At 44.4% G+C, this 18,447-nt stretch overlaps 1 pseudogene; it reads right to left on the reverse strand.

Moving 5' to 3' along the window:
* Positions 1-3,729: 3,729 nt before the first annotated feature.
* LOC120868622 lies at positions 3,730-7,962 on the reverse strand (annotated as a pseudogene).
* Between the last annotated feature and the right edge of the window lie 10,485 nt (positions 7,963-18,447).

Below are 18,447 nucleotides of genomic sequence, written 5' to 3' on the forward strand. Positions count from 1 at the left end.
CTAAGAGTTCCTCTTGGTCTGATGGAGCTTGCTTTGCAGAGATGAACGTGCCCCAGAATTTATGTTCAGAACTTGCCTTCCTTGCCACAGCCCTGAATCAGAGGCCAGTGGGTGCAGAGATAAGAGAGCACCTCTGGGTGGAGCCAACACCAAGGCATCATTTCATTCCATAGTCCAGCGTGCCCCTCCAGGGTCAGGCCACCCTGTGCAGGACTTAGATCCGGAATTCCTCTCCTGCTAGGCTTCCTCTGTTCTTTTCTCCTGTTTGCCTCCCTAACTTCCAGTTTGTCCTGGGAGCACGTCCTTAATCCTACACATCCTCACCTTGGGATATGCTCTTGGGAAACCTAACTTAAGTCATTGTCCCCAGTTTGTAGGCTAGAAAACTGAAGCTTAGAGTGTGATGAAGTCATTTGCTTGCCCAGGGTCACTCCAGGGAATGGCTGAGCTGGGATTTAACACCAGTTCTATCTGACTCCAGAGTGTGTTATTTACATCCCTTGTTGGAACGCATTTCCAAAGGGGAAGCCTCTGTGTGTGGAAAACTGGGAGGAAAAGTTCTTGTTGTCATTCTTTGGTTCCCTTCTAGGTGCGCTTCTCCCCTAGGGGATCAAGAGTTGGGCAAATTCAAGACGCCTACAGCAGCAACTCTTGGGAAACATGCAGTTGACCTGTGGGGATTTCTCACTATGATGTATTTTGTTTAGTTTTGCTAAAATTTGACCCCAAGAGTCAATAGATTTACCCCAGTAGAGTTGCCCGCAGAGACACCATCTTTGTAGGCAGATCTGTAGTTTCTTCTACTCTCAGATTATTTCGTGTGCTGACTTGGTATTGGCCTGTGGACTACATCACTATGAGGCATGATTGGCTTGTGTTTATTTCTTTTGAGAGTTAGAAGTCGGGCCACCACTGTCATGATCTTGTCATTGTTATCTACCTGCAAAGGAACTGGTTGGGCCCAGAGGTAGACACACTTGGGCGCCTGATAGAGCTTAAGCTCTAGCCTCAGGTGCCTTACCTGACATTGGAGGCGGGGACAAGTGATGCCCCAAAGATCGGCAGATGTTGGGGTTAGGGATGGCTTTGGACTTAGAAACACCCGAATTACAATTCTGGCTCATAAATTAGATGTGTAGTTTCAGACAAGTTACTTAACTGATCTAAACCTATGTCCTCATCTGCAAAATGAGAATTCTAATCACCCCCGGTTTGTAGAATTGCTGTGAATTTTTTATATATGGCTTTTATGCATTTAGGTATTTTAACAAATATTTCTGTGACTGTGTCGAGTCTTAGTTGCGGCATGCAGACTTCTCTCTAGTTGTGGCACGCAGGCTCTCTGGTTGTAGCATGCAGGCTATAGAGTGTATAGACTCAGTCACTGCACTGCATGAACTTAGTTGCCCAATGGCTTAGTTTCCTGACCAGAGATCAGACCTGTGTCTGCTGCATTGGAAGCCAGATTCTTAACCACTGGACCATCAGGGAAATCCCAGAATCGCTGTGACTTCTGAATGAAGCAGTGCTTGCAAAGGTTTGGCAAATAGTCCTTGGCCAACTGATGTGAAGAGCCGACTCATTAGAAAAGACCTTGATGCTGGGAAAGATTGAAGGCAGGAGGAGAAGGGGAAAAACAGAGGATGAGATGGTTGGATGGCTTCACCAGCTCAATGGACATTAGCTTGAGCAAGCTCCGGGAGAGGGTAAAGGACAGGTATCCTGGCGTGCTGCAGGCGATGGGGTCGCAAAGAATCAGACATGACTGAGCAACTGAACAATGAACGACAACAAAGTATTTGATAATGGTCCCTTTGTTTTAATAGCTTAATTACAAGTAGTTTTTGCTTATGTTAAGCAAGAGGGAAAAGGCGGGAGATTGGAAAAAATATAGCTGGTGTGTCAATGTGCGTCAGCATACACTTGAACTCTAGCAAGCTTCCTGTTCACCAAATACTTCTTGTATTGTACCTGTAATCAGGAGGAAATCAAGGGAAGACCTGGGTTATCAAAACACTGCTTCCTCTCAGGACCCATGCTCTCTGAAACCTGCCTAATGATAACAGCACAAAATACGAAGCCCATGTCTATGAATTTTTGTATTCTGACGGGGCTCTGTCCTCTTCCGACTCACAGACAAATACTTAATGTTTAGGCAGAAGCTGCTTGGCTCCTGATCTAAGGGCCTCTCAAATTCATTTTCTACATGTATCCCGTTGGCCTTGTCTTCTAGGTAACAGTGGCTTTTGGTTGTCATCTTGAACAGAGCCCTCACAGTGTTCAGATTTGAGGTATGTCTCCTGGAGATGTGCATGAATCTCTGGGACTGCAGTAATGCTGCCCCCCACCCCCATCAAAACATCCAAACTCCAATCAGTTATAGCAGCAGGGGGTTGTTTTCTTGCTTATGTGACTTCCGGTCAGATGGATAGCTCTGCTTCTAGCCATGGGTTGCATGTGTGTCTTCATTCTGGGGTCCAGGCTTGTCAGAGGCAGCAGCTCTGTGGGCATCCTCTGTTCATGGTGGTCCCAGGCCCAACTGGCCAGCACACGCAAAGCCTCTGCTCTGGTGACATTGGCCAGCGTGATCATTGGGCCAAACCCAGCACCAAGCACGTGGAGGAATGAGAGCAGTGGGAGGCTTTCTGAAGTCACATTACAAAGCAGGTGGATGTAGAATTTAGTTGTGGGAGCGGGAATGAAGGAGTGTCGCAATAATCAAATATATATGAGAATAATACGACTTCACACTGGACCCAAAGCTAGGACAAAAGAACATCAAAGAAAGATCAGAATACATACACACACTATTATATAAAAACTATATCAACAACCAGGACCTCCTGTATAACACAGGGAACTATACTCAATATTTTGTAATAACCTACAGTGGAAAAGAATCTTACAAAGAATATATGTATGTATATATAATAGATATATAATTGAATCACTTTGCCCCACACTGGAAATTAACACATCATTGTAACTTAACTATACGTTAGCCAATCAATCAATCAACAGCGTTAAAAAAAAAAAAAAAAAACAAGTCTTATTTAAAGAAAAATAGAGACCAGGGTGTTAGGACTGGCATTCTGAGCATCAGTGATGCACGAGACACGGAAAATACCCTGAGGGACACCCACAGGTCTCTCGTTTCTACTGAGGATTATAAGTGCACCGATAAAAATAAATACTCACGTGTATGTACTAGGAATTAATACCACAGAAATGATACTTCTAGGTAGATAGTCACTAGAGTGGCTGAATTTGGCGGTCGTGGGGCACCGCCTAGGTTCTTATGTGACTAGAATTTCTGGGTCAAGTCAGTTTTGTGAGTTCTGTTGGATCTCTTAGGCAAGCTTTTGTTTGTTTGTTTGTTTCATCAGAAAGTGGCTCTTAGCTAAGCAGAGCATTCCTGTAAGTAAATGTTGCTACATTGCATGCATTTTTGGAAAAATTACACCGATAGAGGCACATGCCGGGCTCTCATGCTCTTGGCTAACGAATGAGAGTTGGGGGTTGGCTGGAGTGTGTCTGGTCAAGGTCTGGTCATCCATCCTGTCCCCGCTCCTTTCCTAGTAGCTGTGAGAGGTAGTCATCATGTTCAGTGGTGATCTTCAGGGAGGACCACTCCTTGCCTCTAAGGATTGAGCTAAATGGGTCGGGGGAGAATCTCTAAAAGGCTATGGATTTCTTATCCCACGTGCTGGACCCAGTACTTAAAGGCCCTCAGAACAATCCTTGTGCTGACGTCGCCCCATCTCTTTCTGAGCGTCTGGGCACGTCCATGATGGGCTGCAGGTTGTGGAAATGCTGACTCTGCCGGGCAGCCAGGAACAGGACAGAAGGAAAGTCAGCCTTGACAGAATTGATCCTGGCCCCTGCTTATGAGAGGTGCAGCCTGAAGTGGCCAGAGCACTCACTAGAGTGCAGTCCCCAGGGTCCCAGTCTTCTCCTGCCAGAGGTTAATCGCCGGCCATCCATGGCTGACTCCAGCCGGCAGACACAGCCGGTTTAGCTGCTGAAAGCCTGATCTGTCCTCTTCTCTGGCCCCCATTCTCCTGTCCTTGGTCAACGCCCCCTCTCCCACTTGATTGACGGCTGCTCTTCGACTGGCCCTGGAGTGATGTAAACCTGCAGCCTCCTACAGCCTCCTTCTCCATCACCGTGTGAATGAGGCTGATTCACAGGGTTAGAGTGAAATTTCAAGCCAACAATAATAACACGCCCAGAGCGGGTGAACACCTCTTGAACTTGAATCGTTTCTCTTTCTTTTCCTGCTTCTTTTTTTCTGGCTTTCCCTTTTCGCTTGCCCCATTTCTCCTTCCTCTCGCTCTTTTTCTCCCTTCTTCTGTGATGCTTTGATACTTGTTTTATCTCTTCAGTTAACTTTAAGCAGGTGTCATTAGTCAGTGGGAGCTCTTGAGTTGCTCTGGCTTACCCTGAAGGGAAAGGCGTGTTAAATATGTCTTCCAGTGACCCCACCTCCCGTTTCCAGGGTGAGGGAGACGTACCTAAAAGGCACAAGAGTAACTCAGTATCGAAGTCATCACACTCTGAGTTAAGACGAGGTTCAGTACTCTCCTCTGGATGAATCTAGAAAGTAGGTGAAGATGATGGCCAAGCATCTCACCTGGGGGGTCTTAGAGGGAGTGAAATTATGCTGTCTCACTCTAAGAATTGAAAATAAAAGAAAATGTAATTCCAGTTTTCTTAAGACTCACCTGAATAGGTACATAATGCAGGAATTAAATAGCCAAAGGAGAGTTGTTAGCAACTTATAGAACTCAGAGTGAACAGAGTGACAAATTCTTCCAACTATTTTCTTTTATAGTTAAACAGAAGCTGGTTAGGCCTAAGGAACTTGTTGGAGGCACAGGGGTATCTGATGCTGAGGACCTATGCACTAAGTGCCCAGTTTCCACTCCTTACCCTACAACCCCATTGACTACAAGGGTCCAGATAGTTTTCTGTGTCTGCATTTTAAATAACAAGAATCGAACCGGCAATCATTAGGGGCAAATGTTACACAAACAGTGAAGAGATTATTGAGTACCAGTGCTGACCTTGGTTTGAAAAGACACAAGAAGGCATTCCCATAGAATCCCCAAAAGCCGGGGGAGGGGAAAACCTTCTTTAACTTCACTGAGATCTGGGGATCAGCCCTGATCTGGATACTTACTAGCTGTAAACTTGAACATGCCATTTAATTTCCTTAAGTTTTATTTTCCTTATTTGCAAAGTAAAGATAATTATTTATGAACTGCCTGTTTTGAAAACATATTGTGAGTCTCCAAATATAGATGATTTTGTCCAACAAAAACATCTGTACACCTACTATGTGTAGGGTCCATTTGGCCAGACCCGGGAGCATCAAAGATGAATATAGCAAGAACATGCTGATTATGCTAAATGACGGAACATTCCGTGTGCATAACAGAGCAAATCATTATCACCACCTCAGGGCTGCTCCCTTTTCCCTGGAAGCAGGGGCTAGACTTCCATCAGTACCCCCACAACCCACACAGCTCAGAGCTCTCGGATTTCAGTAGCTACTGCAACACATATGTGCATGCACGCTCAGTCGCCTCCGACTCTTTGTGACCCTGGGGACTGTAGCACACCAGCCTCCTCTGCCCATGGGATTTTCCCAGGCAAGAATACTGGAATAGGTTGCCATTTCCTCCTCCAGGGGATCTTCCTGACCCAGGGATCGAACCCGTGTCTCCTGCATTGGCAGGCAGATTCTTTACCACTGAACACCTGGGAAGCCCCACCGCAACACGCAGTGCATTATCTAATGGTCATTGTTTAAAACAGAAAATTTTTTCTGTCTTTCTACACGTGCAAGTTTCAGGGATGACTCATGTATTGTTCTTGACAAAGAATCAGGATCCAGGAGGAAATTGTGAAGGATAGAATGTTAAGGAGCAAGGGCTGAATTTCTCAAGTTGCTTCATTCCCAACTTGCGTTACGGGTCTAGATGACTCACTTGTTTATTCCGAGTTTGAATTTCCCTCACTCTGTTCAGGGAAGAAGAATCTTATCCTGCCTACTCCAGAGGTTTCTTGGGGAGTCAAGATAGTAATACTTATGGAAGCATTTTTAAAAACGTATGAGCGCTAAGAAGGAAAACCGGCTGCCTACATGGGGCACCTGGAAAAGGAAGAATGAGCCAGGTAAATAATTCTTTGAAAACTCACAAATAACCAGATTTCCTGGAAAGCACACACGTGGTGTTCCCCAGCAGAGAGGTTAGGGAGAATTGCAGTCTATGAGTTATTTTTAGCAGGATAAACCCAATCTGTGCTAGTTGCCTATTGTAAATAAGCCTGAAATGTGTGGATTTATGGGACACAGTGGGAAATGTCCCATAACCTATGTCGTTTGTTTGTTAATTTCTGTGTTCTGCTCTGGCTTGTAAACTGAATTACAAGTGAATTTGGCACTCAGTCTGATCAATGGCCCATGCTGACTGTCACTTGCATGGTCTCTGTGTTATATCAGGTGCCATTCTAGGTGAGGAATAAGAAGGCATCGGTGTCAAAAGGAGGCCTTCTGTAACTGAAATGGCTCTTCTTCAAGCGTCATACAAGATCCGGGGCGGAAAGCCCCCATGTAAAACCTGAGTGGGAGCAGTGCCAATGCAGCAGAGATCTGTTGACAGTCTTGGATCTTTGAGAGGGAAAGGGAGGGGGAGCCTGGTGGGCTGCCATCTATGGGGTTGCACAGAGTCAGACACGACTGAAGCGACTTAGCAGCAGCAGCAGCAGCTGTTTGGCTGGGTTTGGCAATTTCTGATAAACTTTGAATTGGAAATAAGTCTGGCCCTAGCAGTCAGCAGTGAGTCCCGCTGAGTCTTATTTGTACTGTCTTTGGGCTTTCTCCCAGATAAGGCATCATCATTGCATCATTTGTGAGGATCACTGAGGAGATACCTGTAAAACCCAATCCAGTCTTTAGGGCAAAGATCTTGTGTATGTGTGAGATCAAAGCAAGTGATAAAGATAAACTCTGTGAAATGATATCTTTACAAACTGGTTTGTGGAGCTGGGTGAGAAAGGGGATCCCCTGGGGCTTTGCTGACTCAGTTACAATCAGAGGGGCAAGTTAGAGATGGATCTTGGGAGGGTTTGTTGTCCCTTGGTCCATACAGTGGGTGTGGTCACCAGTACCCACAGTCATTATTTATTTATTTATTTTAGTTTTTATTTTATGTTGGGGTTTAGTTGATCGACAATGTTGTGTTAGTTTCAGGTGTGCCGCAAAGTGATTCAGTTACGCATAGACATGCATCTATTCTTTTTTCAAATTCCCATTTTGGTTATGATAGAATGTTTAGCAGAGCTCCCTGTGCTATGCAGTAGGTCCTTGCTGTTTATCTATTTTATTTTATTTTTATAATGAAAACTTTTATACTTGGATTTAGCCAGCTGGACTCGGTGTAGATGATTTCAATTTTGTTGGCAACATCCGAAGCATCTTAGTCTGGAGCCAGTTAGACATATGCATGCCTTCTCTCTGTCAGGCCTAATCAGGGTGCTGACCTTAGCCTCATCAGTGTCGTAGAGCCTTTTCACGACCTGTTTAATTTGCTGCTTGTTGGCCTTGACGTCCACACTGAACACCAGTGTGGTGTTGTCCTCTATTTTCTTCATGGCTGACTGGGTGGAGAGGGCGAAATTGATGATGACAGTGGTCAAGCTTGTTTTTCCTGGGGGCGTTCTTCCGAGGATACTTGAGTTGCCTCCTGAGCTGCAGCATTTTGGGCTGCTGGGACGTGGATGACGTCTGGATCTACTCTTTTGTTAGTGGCTGTGGATGCCTTTCAACACTGTTTCTTGGCCTTCAAGGCCTTTGCTTTGGCTTCAGCTTTGGGAGGGGCAGGGGCCTCCTTCTTTGCCTTTGGCTCCATCTTGATGAAAGGTTATCTATTTTGAATATAGCAGTGTGTATAGGTCAGTTCCCAGACTCCCATCTTATCCCTCCCCTGCCCTCTTCCTCCCTGATATCCACAGGTTTGTCTAAGTCGATGAGTCTGCTTCTGTTTTGTAAATCAGTTCATTTGTATTCGTTTTTTAGATTCCATATGTAAGTGATATCATATGATATTTGTCTTTCTCTGTCTGACTCAGTATGATGATCTTTAGGTTCATTCAATTTCATTCTTTTTGGTGACTGAGTAATATTCCATTGTGTATAAGTACCACGTCTTGTTTATCCATTCTTCTGTCAACGGACATTTAGGGTAATTCCAGGTTTTGGCTATTCTGAATAGTGCTGTGGTAAACACTGAGGTGCATATGAATCAGAATTATGGTTTTCCCTGGATATATGCTCAGGAGTGGGATTGCTAGACCATATGGTGGCTTTACTTTCAGTATTTTAAGGAACTGCCATACTGTTCTCCATAGTGGCTGTGCCAATTTACATTCCCTCCAACATACGGTCACTCTTTATTGTTGGATTTTCCTCTCCCACCAGCCCCACCAGCCCCTAGAGCACTTATGGTTTCCTCAGGTGCCCCTTAGGATGGTAGATCCTGCATTCTGGCCTTCCTCTTCCACTGTCATTATCTTGATGTGTGTGTACAGCAAAGAGCAGCAGGAATGAGGTGAGCTGGACTCCCTCCCCACTGCTCTGGCTCTCTGCTCCCTTTCTTCACACATTGTCCATCACCATCCTGAAAGCCAAGGGATAAAAGTCAAGTCAGAGGCAAGACCTGGATACTTTCTTTAGTCTAATAAAAATATTCTTTTGGGGGATTAATACAAAAAGGCAAAAAAAGAAAGATTTTATCTTGGAAGCCACAGGGGCTCACTTTTGCAAGCCCCAGACAGAGAGAGAATCGGAGACAACAGTTCTTCACCTTGACTGCAGAATTACTTAAGGTGCTTTAAAAAAAATACTATGCCTGGGCCCTACTCCAGACTGGTTAAATTAGAGTTTCTGAGAGTGAGACCCAGGCATGCAATTTTTAAAATGTTTCCAAGGTGATTCTAATGGATACCCATCATTGCAAAGCACTGGGGTAGGAATCTTGTTGTCATTTGTTATAGTCCTTAGGAAAAAAAAATCGGGTGGTTAAGTGAATTTTTTGGACATAAAACAGCTCAAAGATGAAACATTTGCTGTTGTGAGATAAGCTACATGAAAAGGCAACCCAGATGCATACTGGAACATTGTCAGCCCATCTATGAAATCTTTCTTTTGATGTTTACAGCACTAACAGGTCCTGAGATGAGGCTGTCTGATGAGACCAGGTTTAATGACCCAGATCTGCCTATGAGCCAGAGAGACATCCTGATTTGACTTCTCTCTTTACCAGTTTATTAACTTCAGGGCGTTAATATTTTTTACCACTTAACAAAATGACTTGCAAGTGGGGCCTTATTAGAAAGCATGGAATCCACATCACATCAGGGGCATGACCCTCCCCACGTCCTTCCAGTCACACAAGAGCTGACACTTCTGTGCTCAGGAGAAAAAAACACTGAATTTGTATATTACACGAGAAATTCTGAACTCTGGGGCTAACTGGATCACTTCAAGGATCCTAGTAAGAGGCGTACTTATTGTCGATGTCTGCCCTTGAAAGAGTTTCTCTCTGCTTCATTTTGGTTCTTAAGGATGATGGAATAAAGTCCACTTTAATTAAATGTATAGGAAACACTAATCTACTTTGAAAGGCACCACTTAATCCACTTATTGGTAGTCAAGGTATGTAGTTAATAATGAGACTTTCAGGAGAACAGGCACAAAGGAAACTGTTTCCAGGAAATGCCCACTCTTAGGATGGGCACTGTCTTGGGATTTCCCTGGAAGCCCAGTGGTTAAGACTTTGCCTTCCAGTGTAGAGGGTATGGGTTTCATTTCTGGTCAGGGAGCTGAGATCCCAAATGCTGTGCAGCCAAGGAACCAAAACATAAAACAGAAGCAATGATGTGACAAATTCAATAAAGACTTTAAAAATGGTACACATCAAAAAAAAATTTTTTTAAGAAAGGAATAAAAAAGAATCAACACTGTCTTATATGCATAACTCATAGCCAATGGCCACCAAGCAATCTCAAAATTAATCCCTTATGCCCTGCCTAAATACTTACTGTGTCATCACTCGGGACTTATGGACATGATGCAAACAGTTTTTGGTTAAGCAAATGAAATAATGAAATTATGCATGTGTTTATAACTTGGGTCTTGTGCCCAATTATACATTAGTTTGGTCTCCTGATACTAAACTTTTGTTTATGCACTCCAGACTTCAGATTATTTTTCTATATATTATTATGGATTTGCATTTCAATCCTGTGGGAAACTTAAAGAAATAAGTTATATGCTACTGCATTTATTGTGTTCTTGTGAATAGTTTTATTTTACTATTTTTATTTTCCTTCCTTAAATAGACACTGGAACTTCTCTAGCAAATTACTCACCTATATAACTGATGTTCAAGAAATGTGTGAATATTTTCAGCATAGGAAAAGAAAAGATGTCATCATCAATTTGATTGGCAAAACAGCTTAGCTATCTAAGAAATATTCTGGGTTTTACCCTGAGGCTTTACTGAAGGATAAACACTTGGAGAAAGAAACAGACAACTGCTAATGTGTCTAAATTGTCCAGGTTTACTGCAGGGCACATGGGGTCTCTGAGTGGTGATTTGACTTTATCTGCATTGTAATAGGTGGCAACTAGTTAGTTATCAATAGAATGAAAAAGTAACAATAATTTTTAACATTAAAGAATTCACTTGCAAGCTGTGCCGTCAGTATTGTTGTGGTATTTCTGTATGTATTTATTTGGCTGTGTTGAGTCTCCCAAGGTAGCGCTAGTGGTGAAGAACCTGCCTGTCAATGCAGCAAACATAAGAGACTCCGGTTTGATCCCAGGTCAGGAAGATCCCCTGGAGAGCGGCTTGGTAGCCCACTCCAGTATCCTTGCCTGGAGAATCCCATGGACAGAGGAGCCTGGTGGGCTACAGTCCATGGGGTTGCAGAGAGTTGGACCCAACTGAAGCGGCTGAGCACGCATGGGTTGGGTCTTGGTTGCGGCACACGGGATCTTCGCTGTGCCATGTGGGATCTCTCACTGTGGTGCGCAGACTCTCAAGTTGCAGCCCAGGGGCTCAGCAGTGGCAGTGTGCAGGCTTAGTTGCTCTGCAGCATATGGGATCTTAGTTCTGTGACCAGGGATCAAACCTTGTACCCCTACATTTGTGAGGGGGATTCATAACCACTGGGCCATCGGGGAAGTCCCTGTTGTGGTTTTTAAATTCTATCTTTGCAGAACTCCTGCCTCAAAGACTATTAGACTAGAAATGAGATGCCCCCTGCAAACTGATTAGTTGTATGAGCTTGGCTAAGTCACTTTAAGTACTTGAATCTTACTGGCCAGATAAGATATGAGTTATATGATCTTTTCCCTGAAAGTATTTTGTCCCTAACATTGTATAACTCAAATTTTTGACATGTGTTCTGGGATCATTATATATTACTACTTTCTATGCTTTTGTCTTCATGCAGAATATCTTAAATGAGCATGGAGTTTAAAAATGATGTCTTTATTCCTCTTCTGATGAGCTTTACAATTATTCACAAACACTTATTGTATTTTCAGTTCCCCATTGAATTTAGATCAGCTCATATGGCTTGTGGATTAAGACAATGTGAGCAAAATGACATGTCACTTCTAGGATTAACAGTAAATGAGTCTTTATTTGTACTCTTGCTCTTGCTACTGTGACCAGCCTGGGTCTGAGTGAAGATGTGGAATAAACCCCTAGATTTCAGGTAATGAGAATGCATCATAAAGAAATCATTTCTGTTTAAACCAGTAAGATCTGAGGATTGTTTGTCACTGCAGTATAACCTAACCTATCCTGACTAGTACACCTTCATTTATCCATTTCAAGTAGTTGACAAGCAGCCTCTGGGGGAATTTACTAAGTGTCACTGAGGTTAGAATCAACAGGTGAACCATTGCCCCTGTAATACCACTCAGGAAGAAACTTAGCTGCCAGGGGCCTTCAGTTTACCCATCACTAAGCAAAATCTTGCAAATGATCCAAACTAAACAAATAGCCCCAGCTAATATTGTTTCTCATCTTACTGCAAAATATTTAGTAAATGTCCAATTATAATCGGTAGTGACTTATAAGAGAATGCCTATATTTTTAGGATATGAGATTATTTGCTTACTTTTTTCTTTTCCATTATGGTTTATTACAGAATGTTGAATATAATTCCCTATGCTATACAGTAGGACCTTATTATTTATCCATTCTATCAATATATGTAATTATATCTGCTAATCCCTCAGTCCCAAGCCATCCTTCCCCCACCCTTTTCCCCTGGCAAGCATAACTTTATTTCTCTTTAGCAGATAAGCTCATTTGTGTTGTATTATGTGTTTCACATATAAGTGATATCATATGGTATTTGTCTTTCTCTGACTTCACTTCGTCTGATAATCTCTAAATCCACCCACGTGGGGGCTTCCCCGGTGGCTCAGTGGTGAAGAGTCTGCCTGCCAGTGCAGGAGCTGCTGCAGCTGTAGGTTCGATCCCTGGGCCAGGAAGAGCCCCTGGAGGAGGCGCTGGCAGCCCACCCCAGTATTCTTGCCCGGAGAATCCCACGGGCAGAGGAGCCTGGCGTGCTACAGTCCATGGGGTCACAGAGTCAGACAGGACTCAGTGACTAAAGAACCACAATATCCCATTGTATATATGTACCACACCTTTATCCACCATCTCTCAGTGGATATTCAGGTTGTTTCCATGTCTTGGCTGTTGTGAATAGTGCTGTTATGAGCCTAGGGGTGCATGTTTCTTTTTGAATTATAGTTTTCTCCAGATATATGTCCCGGAGCTGGATTGCTAAATGATATGGCAACTCTATTTTTAGTTTTTTGAAGAACCTCCATACTGTTTTCCATCATGGCTGCACTGATTTACATTCCCACCAACAGTCTAGGAGAGTTCTTTTTCTCCACACCCTCTTCAGCATTTATTATTTGTAGATTTTAATGATGACCATTCTGACTGGGGTGAGTAGGTACTCTATTGTAGTATCGATTTGCATTCTCTAAGAGAGATCATTTGTATAAACAGTTGTTACAAATGAAGCCACGGTGTAGGTTGCAGATACTTTTATTGTTGTTTCTATTGTTATATATGATTTTTGAATGGAATAACATTTGCTACAATCAACTGAATCACTTTGAGGGTGAGAGGTTTGGCTGTAATCCAGATATACCCAAGTGACACAAGTTCTCCAAATAGCCATTTCAAATAATTCCCTTAAAAACACACACCATGGGGGGCGGGGTGGGGGGAGAGTTTTCCAAGTTTGCTAATGGCTACTTTATTGTTCTCATTCTCCTGGGACCCATTTCTCTTCTTGTTTTACATGTTCTTCCTTTGTGACCTCACCCCTCCTGTAGCTCCTAATAATGGGACTCAGCAAAGCAAGAATACAAGATTTCCTGGACTGGTCTGGGACTGTGCAGAAAGGGAGGGCGTGTGCTGAGCTGAGCAGCAGGACTAGCCATGGCGTATTGGCGTTGGATGCGCAAAGCGTTCTGAGTGGATTTGAGAGGACAGAGCCCGGGAAGAGGGATGATGGGGAGCAGAAAGGGAGAGCCAGGGTTTGGGGATTGCACAAGCAGATCTGAAGACTAGGGGAAATCCAGTCAGAGACCAGAAGTGCAGTCAGGAAAGGCAGTTGGCAATAAAAATCAGTGACAGACACTCTGGAGAGTGCTCCAGAGCAGATTGCTGCTTTTCTGCCAGCTTGTTCCAGCTGCTAGCTCTGCTCTGCTCACTCCAGAAACGGCTTCAGGAGCATAGGCCTGCCCCTGCGGGATTCCGCCACCATCTTGTGACCTTCTGGTCAGTCTCTGTATTGTCATTTCACCCGTGTCTTTCTCTGTGAGATCCCATGGACTGTTACTCACCAGACTCCTCTGTCCGTGGGATTCTCCAGGAAGGAACGCTGGAGTGGGTTGCCATGCCCTCCTCCAGGGCATCTTCCCGACCCGGGGATTGAACCTGTGTCTCTTACGTTTCCTGCATTGGCAGGTGGGTTCTTTACCACTGGCGCCACCTGGGAATCCCTTTGGCCAACCTTTAGCCTGAGCTTATTTATTTGTTTTGAAGTCTTTACTGAATTTGCTTCTGTTTTATATTTTTGGGTTTTTGGCCACAGGGCATGTGGAATCTTAGCTACCTAACCAGGGATTGAACCCATGCACCCTGAGTGAAAGGCAAAGTCTTAGTCCCTAGGGTACTAGGGAAGTCCCTAGCCCCAGCTTTAGTGCAGAATTCTAGCTACTCTCCATCCCTTCCAATCCAGCTCTTTGCCGATCACTCTGTGTCAGGGAATGGCCTCTGCTCCGTCAGGATCCAAGCCAGAGTCCTTGGAGTTATCCTCAGCTGCTCCTTCCGTCACCCCCCACATCCAGGCAGTCCTGATATTTCGATCCTGAATTATCTTTTCAATCCAGACTTTCTCTCTGTCCCCACTGTCCTTGGAGGGGTTTCCTGCCACCAAAGTTTCTGACTCTATTTCATCAGATACAGAATGTCAGAGTCCATCTTTTCTAGAAGAAATGGGTCAGCCAGGATCTCCAACATGGCAGGATGGGGAAATGCGGGGTTTTTATTTTTCTGAAGAAACCAATGAGCCCCTGAGAAGTTAATACAAAGGATTTAGGGGCTAACAGTATAATACCTGCCAATGTGGGAGTCCTTTCTGCCAGTCGCCTGGTCTCTCCAGCTACCAGGGTCCATCTTTCCTCTCTTCCAGAAGATACCACAAGCCCACCTCCACTTGGGCCAGGAGTGAGACCCAGAGAGACTACAGAGGGGTCTTCTCCAAGCTCTGGGTGCTGTTTTGGAACCGTCCTTGAGTGGTTGACTACTCTTTTTTAAAAATTATTTACTCGCTCAGGCTGTGTTGGGTCACCGTTGCTGCGTGCGGGCTTTCTCTGACTGCGGTGCACGGGCTTCTCCTTGTGGTGGCTCCTCTGTTGCAGAGCGTGAGCTCTAGGGAGTGCTGCCCCGTTGCTGTGACCTGCAGGTTCAGTAGCTGCAGCTCACAGGCTCTAGAGCATGGGCTCAGCAGTTACGGCACATGGGCATAGTCATCCTGCAGCATGTGGGGTCCTCCTGGATCCGGGATCGAATTGGTGTCCCCTGCATTGGCAGGCAGATTCTTAACCACTGGATCACCAGGGAAGCCTGACCATCCATTTTAAGAAAGACCCTTCCCGCATCACACAGAAGGTGTGGTCTTATGATGTCTAGCAGATACACCTGTTAAATACAGTGAACCTCATATCTATAGACATGATATACATCCAGAGAAGCCATGGATTGAGGGTTGAAGGAGGAAATTGGATCCTGGGGATGGCCTGGGACAGTGTCAAGGGCCTGGCATTAAGGAGAAGGGGCAATGGGTGTTTCCAAATAGGCATGAAACTCATTCCCATAAAGGGCAGAGTTGAGTGCTTTGAGCACACTGGAACGATGCCTGCCTTGAGAGGAAGACAAGATTCTGGTGTTTGGCCCCCAGTGTCATATACTTATCTAATTTACAGCAGCTTGGGGGTACAGTGGAAGCAGAAGTGTGAAGAGAGTCAGTTCAGTTCAGTTCAGTTCAGTCACTCAGTCGTGTCCGACTCTTTGCGACCCCATGAATCGCAGCACGCCAGGCCTCCTTGTCCATCACCAACTCCTGGAGTTCACCCAGACTCACATCCATTGAGTCGGTGATGCCATCCAGCCATCTCATCCTCTGTCATCTCCTCCTCCTTCTGCCCCCAATCCCTCCTAGCTTCAGTCTTTTCCAATGAGTCAACTCTTTGCATGAAGTTAGGTTTAGGTCAGCAGTTCTCAAACACTCTTAAAAAACTACTGAGAATCTCAAAGAGCTTTTGCTTATGTGTGATATTTCTATCACTACTTATTAAAACAGAACATTAAAAAAGATTATTGGCATATAGTTGATGCACAATGTTGAGTTAGTTTCAGGTGTCCAGCAAAGTGAATCAGTTATACATATATAGGTATCCACTCTTTTTTCAGAGTTTTTTTTTTTTCCCGCAGATAGGCCATTAGAGAGTATTGAGTAGAGTTCCTTGTGCTATACATGAGATTCTTATTAGCTATCTCTCGTATTTAGTGTATATATGTTAGTTCCAGTTTCCCAATTTATCCCTCCCCCCTTACCCCCTGGTAACCATAAGTTTGTTTTCTACATCTGTGACTCTACTTCTAAAACAGAAAAAAAATTAAATACAAGAACACACAAGCCCACATTCCATTAACCATGGGTGTGATAATGTCACATGTCTTATAATCTCTGCAAAGCTCCTCTGCCTACTCTTAAGAGAAAGAGAGTGAAAAAGACAAATAACATTGTATAATGAAAATCACTTTGACTTGATGTAGCTCTGAAAGGGGTTCCTCAGGGGATCCCAGACTCTACTTCGAGAACCACTGAAACTGATAACTTTTCTGAGGCGATGTGTCTGCTAAGTATGGGGCTGGTATTTCAATCCAGGTCTGACACTAGATCCAATGTTCTTTTCACCCCTATCGGGAACCTGATACTTCATAGGAAAAAATCCAGCATCTTGTGAAAAGTACAAATATTAGTTGCTCAATCATGTCCAACTCTCTACAACCCATGGACTGTAGCCCACCAGTCCATGGAATTCTCCAGGCAAGAATACTGGAGTGGGTAGCCATTCCCTTCTCCCGGGGGTCTTCTTGACCCAGGGATCAAACCCAGGTCCCCCGCATTGCAGGCAGATTCTTTCCTGTCTGAGCCACCCGGGAAGCCCATCCAGCATCGTACTTTTACCTCGATGCTTTGGGAAAGGGCCAGCAATAGAAACGTGCACAGCAGATGGGTCATTCTCTACTGAAATATGGATTTCTTTGGATTAATCTGTCATATGTGTTTAGTTAAAATTGCTTTGGGCTTACAATCTGGTCTCTTCCCTGGAATAAAAGTGTCCCTTGTCCTCATACACAGCCTAGTCCAAAACTCTCAGCAAGGGCTTATTGTGGGGCCTGGTGGTGGGCACCAAGGAAAGGTACTGGGGCAGCATGAGCCAGACTCACTGCTGACTTTATGACATCACAGGGTTGCTGGGAAGTGATGCACCTGCCTTTCTAACACCAGACTCAACTGTGAGCCCTCAGCACTGACACAGCCATTGAAAAGAATGAAGTAATGCCATTTGTCGCAACATGGATGGGCCCAGAGATTATCATACTAAGTGAATCAAGTCAGAAAAATAAATACCAACATGATATCACTTATATGTGGAATCTAGAAGAAGTAATACAAATGAATTTACTTACAAAACAGAAATAGACTCACAGACATAGAAGGCAAACTTAGAGTTACCAAAGGGGAAATGAGGAGAGGGATAGATTAGAAGTTTGGGATCAACATATACACTCTAATATATATATATATATATATAAAATAGATAACTAATAAGGACCCATGTGTAGCACAGAGAACTATACTCAATATCCTATGATAGCCTATAATGGAAAATAATCTTAAAGTGTGTATATTTATTAATATAAATGTGTAAATATATGACTTCCAGGTGGCTCAATGGTAAAAGAATCTGCCTGCAGTGCAGGAGATGTGGGCTCCATCCCTGGGTCGGCAAGATCCCCTGGAGAAGGGCATGGCAACCCCACTCCAGTATTCCTGCCTGGAGAATTCCATGGACAGAGGAGCCTGGTGGACTATAGTCCATGGTGTTGCAAAAAGTCAGACACCACTCAGCAACTGAGCTGCTGCTGCTGCTAAGTCGCTTCCGTCGTGTCCAACTCTGTGCGACCCCATAGACGGCAGCCCACCAGGCTCCCCCGTCCCTGGGATTCTCCAGGCAAGAATTCTGGAGTGGGTTGCCATTTCCTTCTCCAATGCATGAAAGTGAAAGGTGACAGTGAAGTCGCTCAGTCGTGTCTGACTCTTCGCGACCCCACGGACTGCAGCCCACCAGGTTCCCCCGTCCCTGGGATTCTCCAGGCAAGAGGACTGGAGTGGGGTGCCATGCACATGTATATGTGTAACTGAATCAGCTTGCTGTACACCTGAAACTAGCAACACTGTAAATCAACTATGACGTGTCAAGCAAACAATTTTTTAAAAAGATGAGGAGAGCAGAAACATGAAAGAAGAACCAAATTTTACTAAAAATTATGAAATCTGACCTCCATTCCTAAGAGCTTTCAGAATTCACAGTGAAAAGCAGCATCTGTGGACCCCGTGTCTCACCCGAGCGCCGCTGACACTAAGCCTGGTTAGGGGCTGAGTTTCTCTTGGGGAATATGAGTCACTGGGTGCGTGGAGGAAGCAGCTGTGGACAGGAGCTCTTGTGAGCTCTTGAGCATCATGGCGTCGCATCAGGTA

This window comes from Oryx dammah, unplaced genomic scaffold, assembly GCF_014754425.2.
Source record: "Oryx dammah isolate SB20612 unplaced genomic scaffold, SCBI_Odam_1.1 HiC_scaffold_10, whole genome shotgun sequence".
Classification (NCBI taxonomy): domain Eukaryota; kingdom Metazoa; phylum Chordata; class Mammalia; order Artiodactyla; family Bovidae; genus Oryx; species Oryx dammah.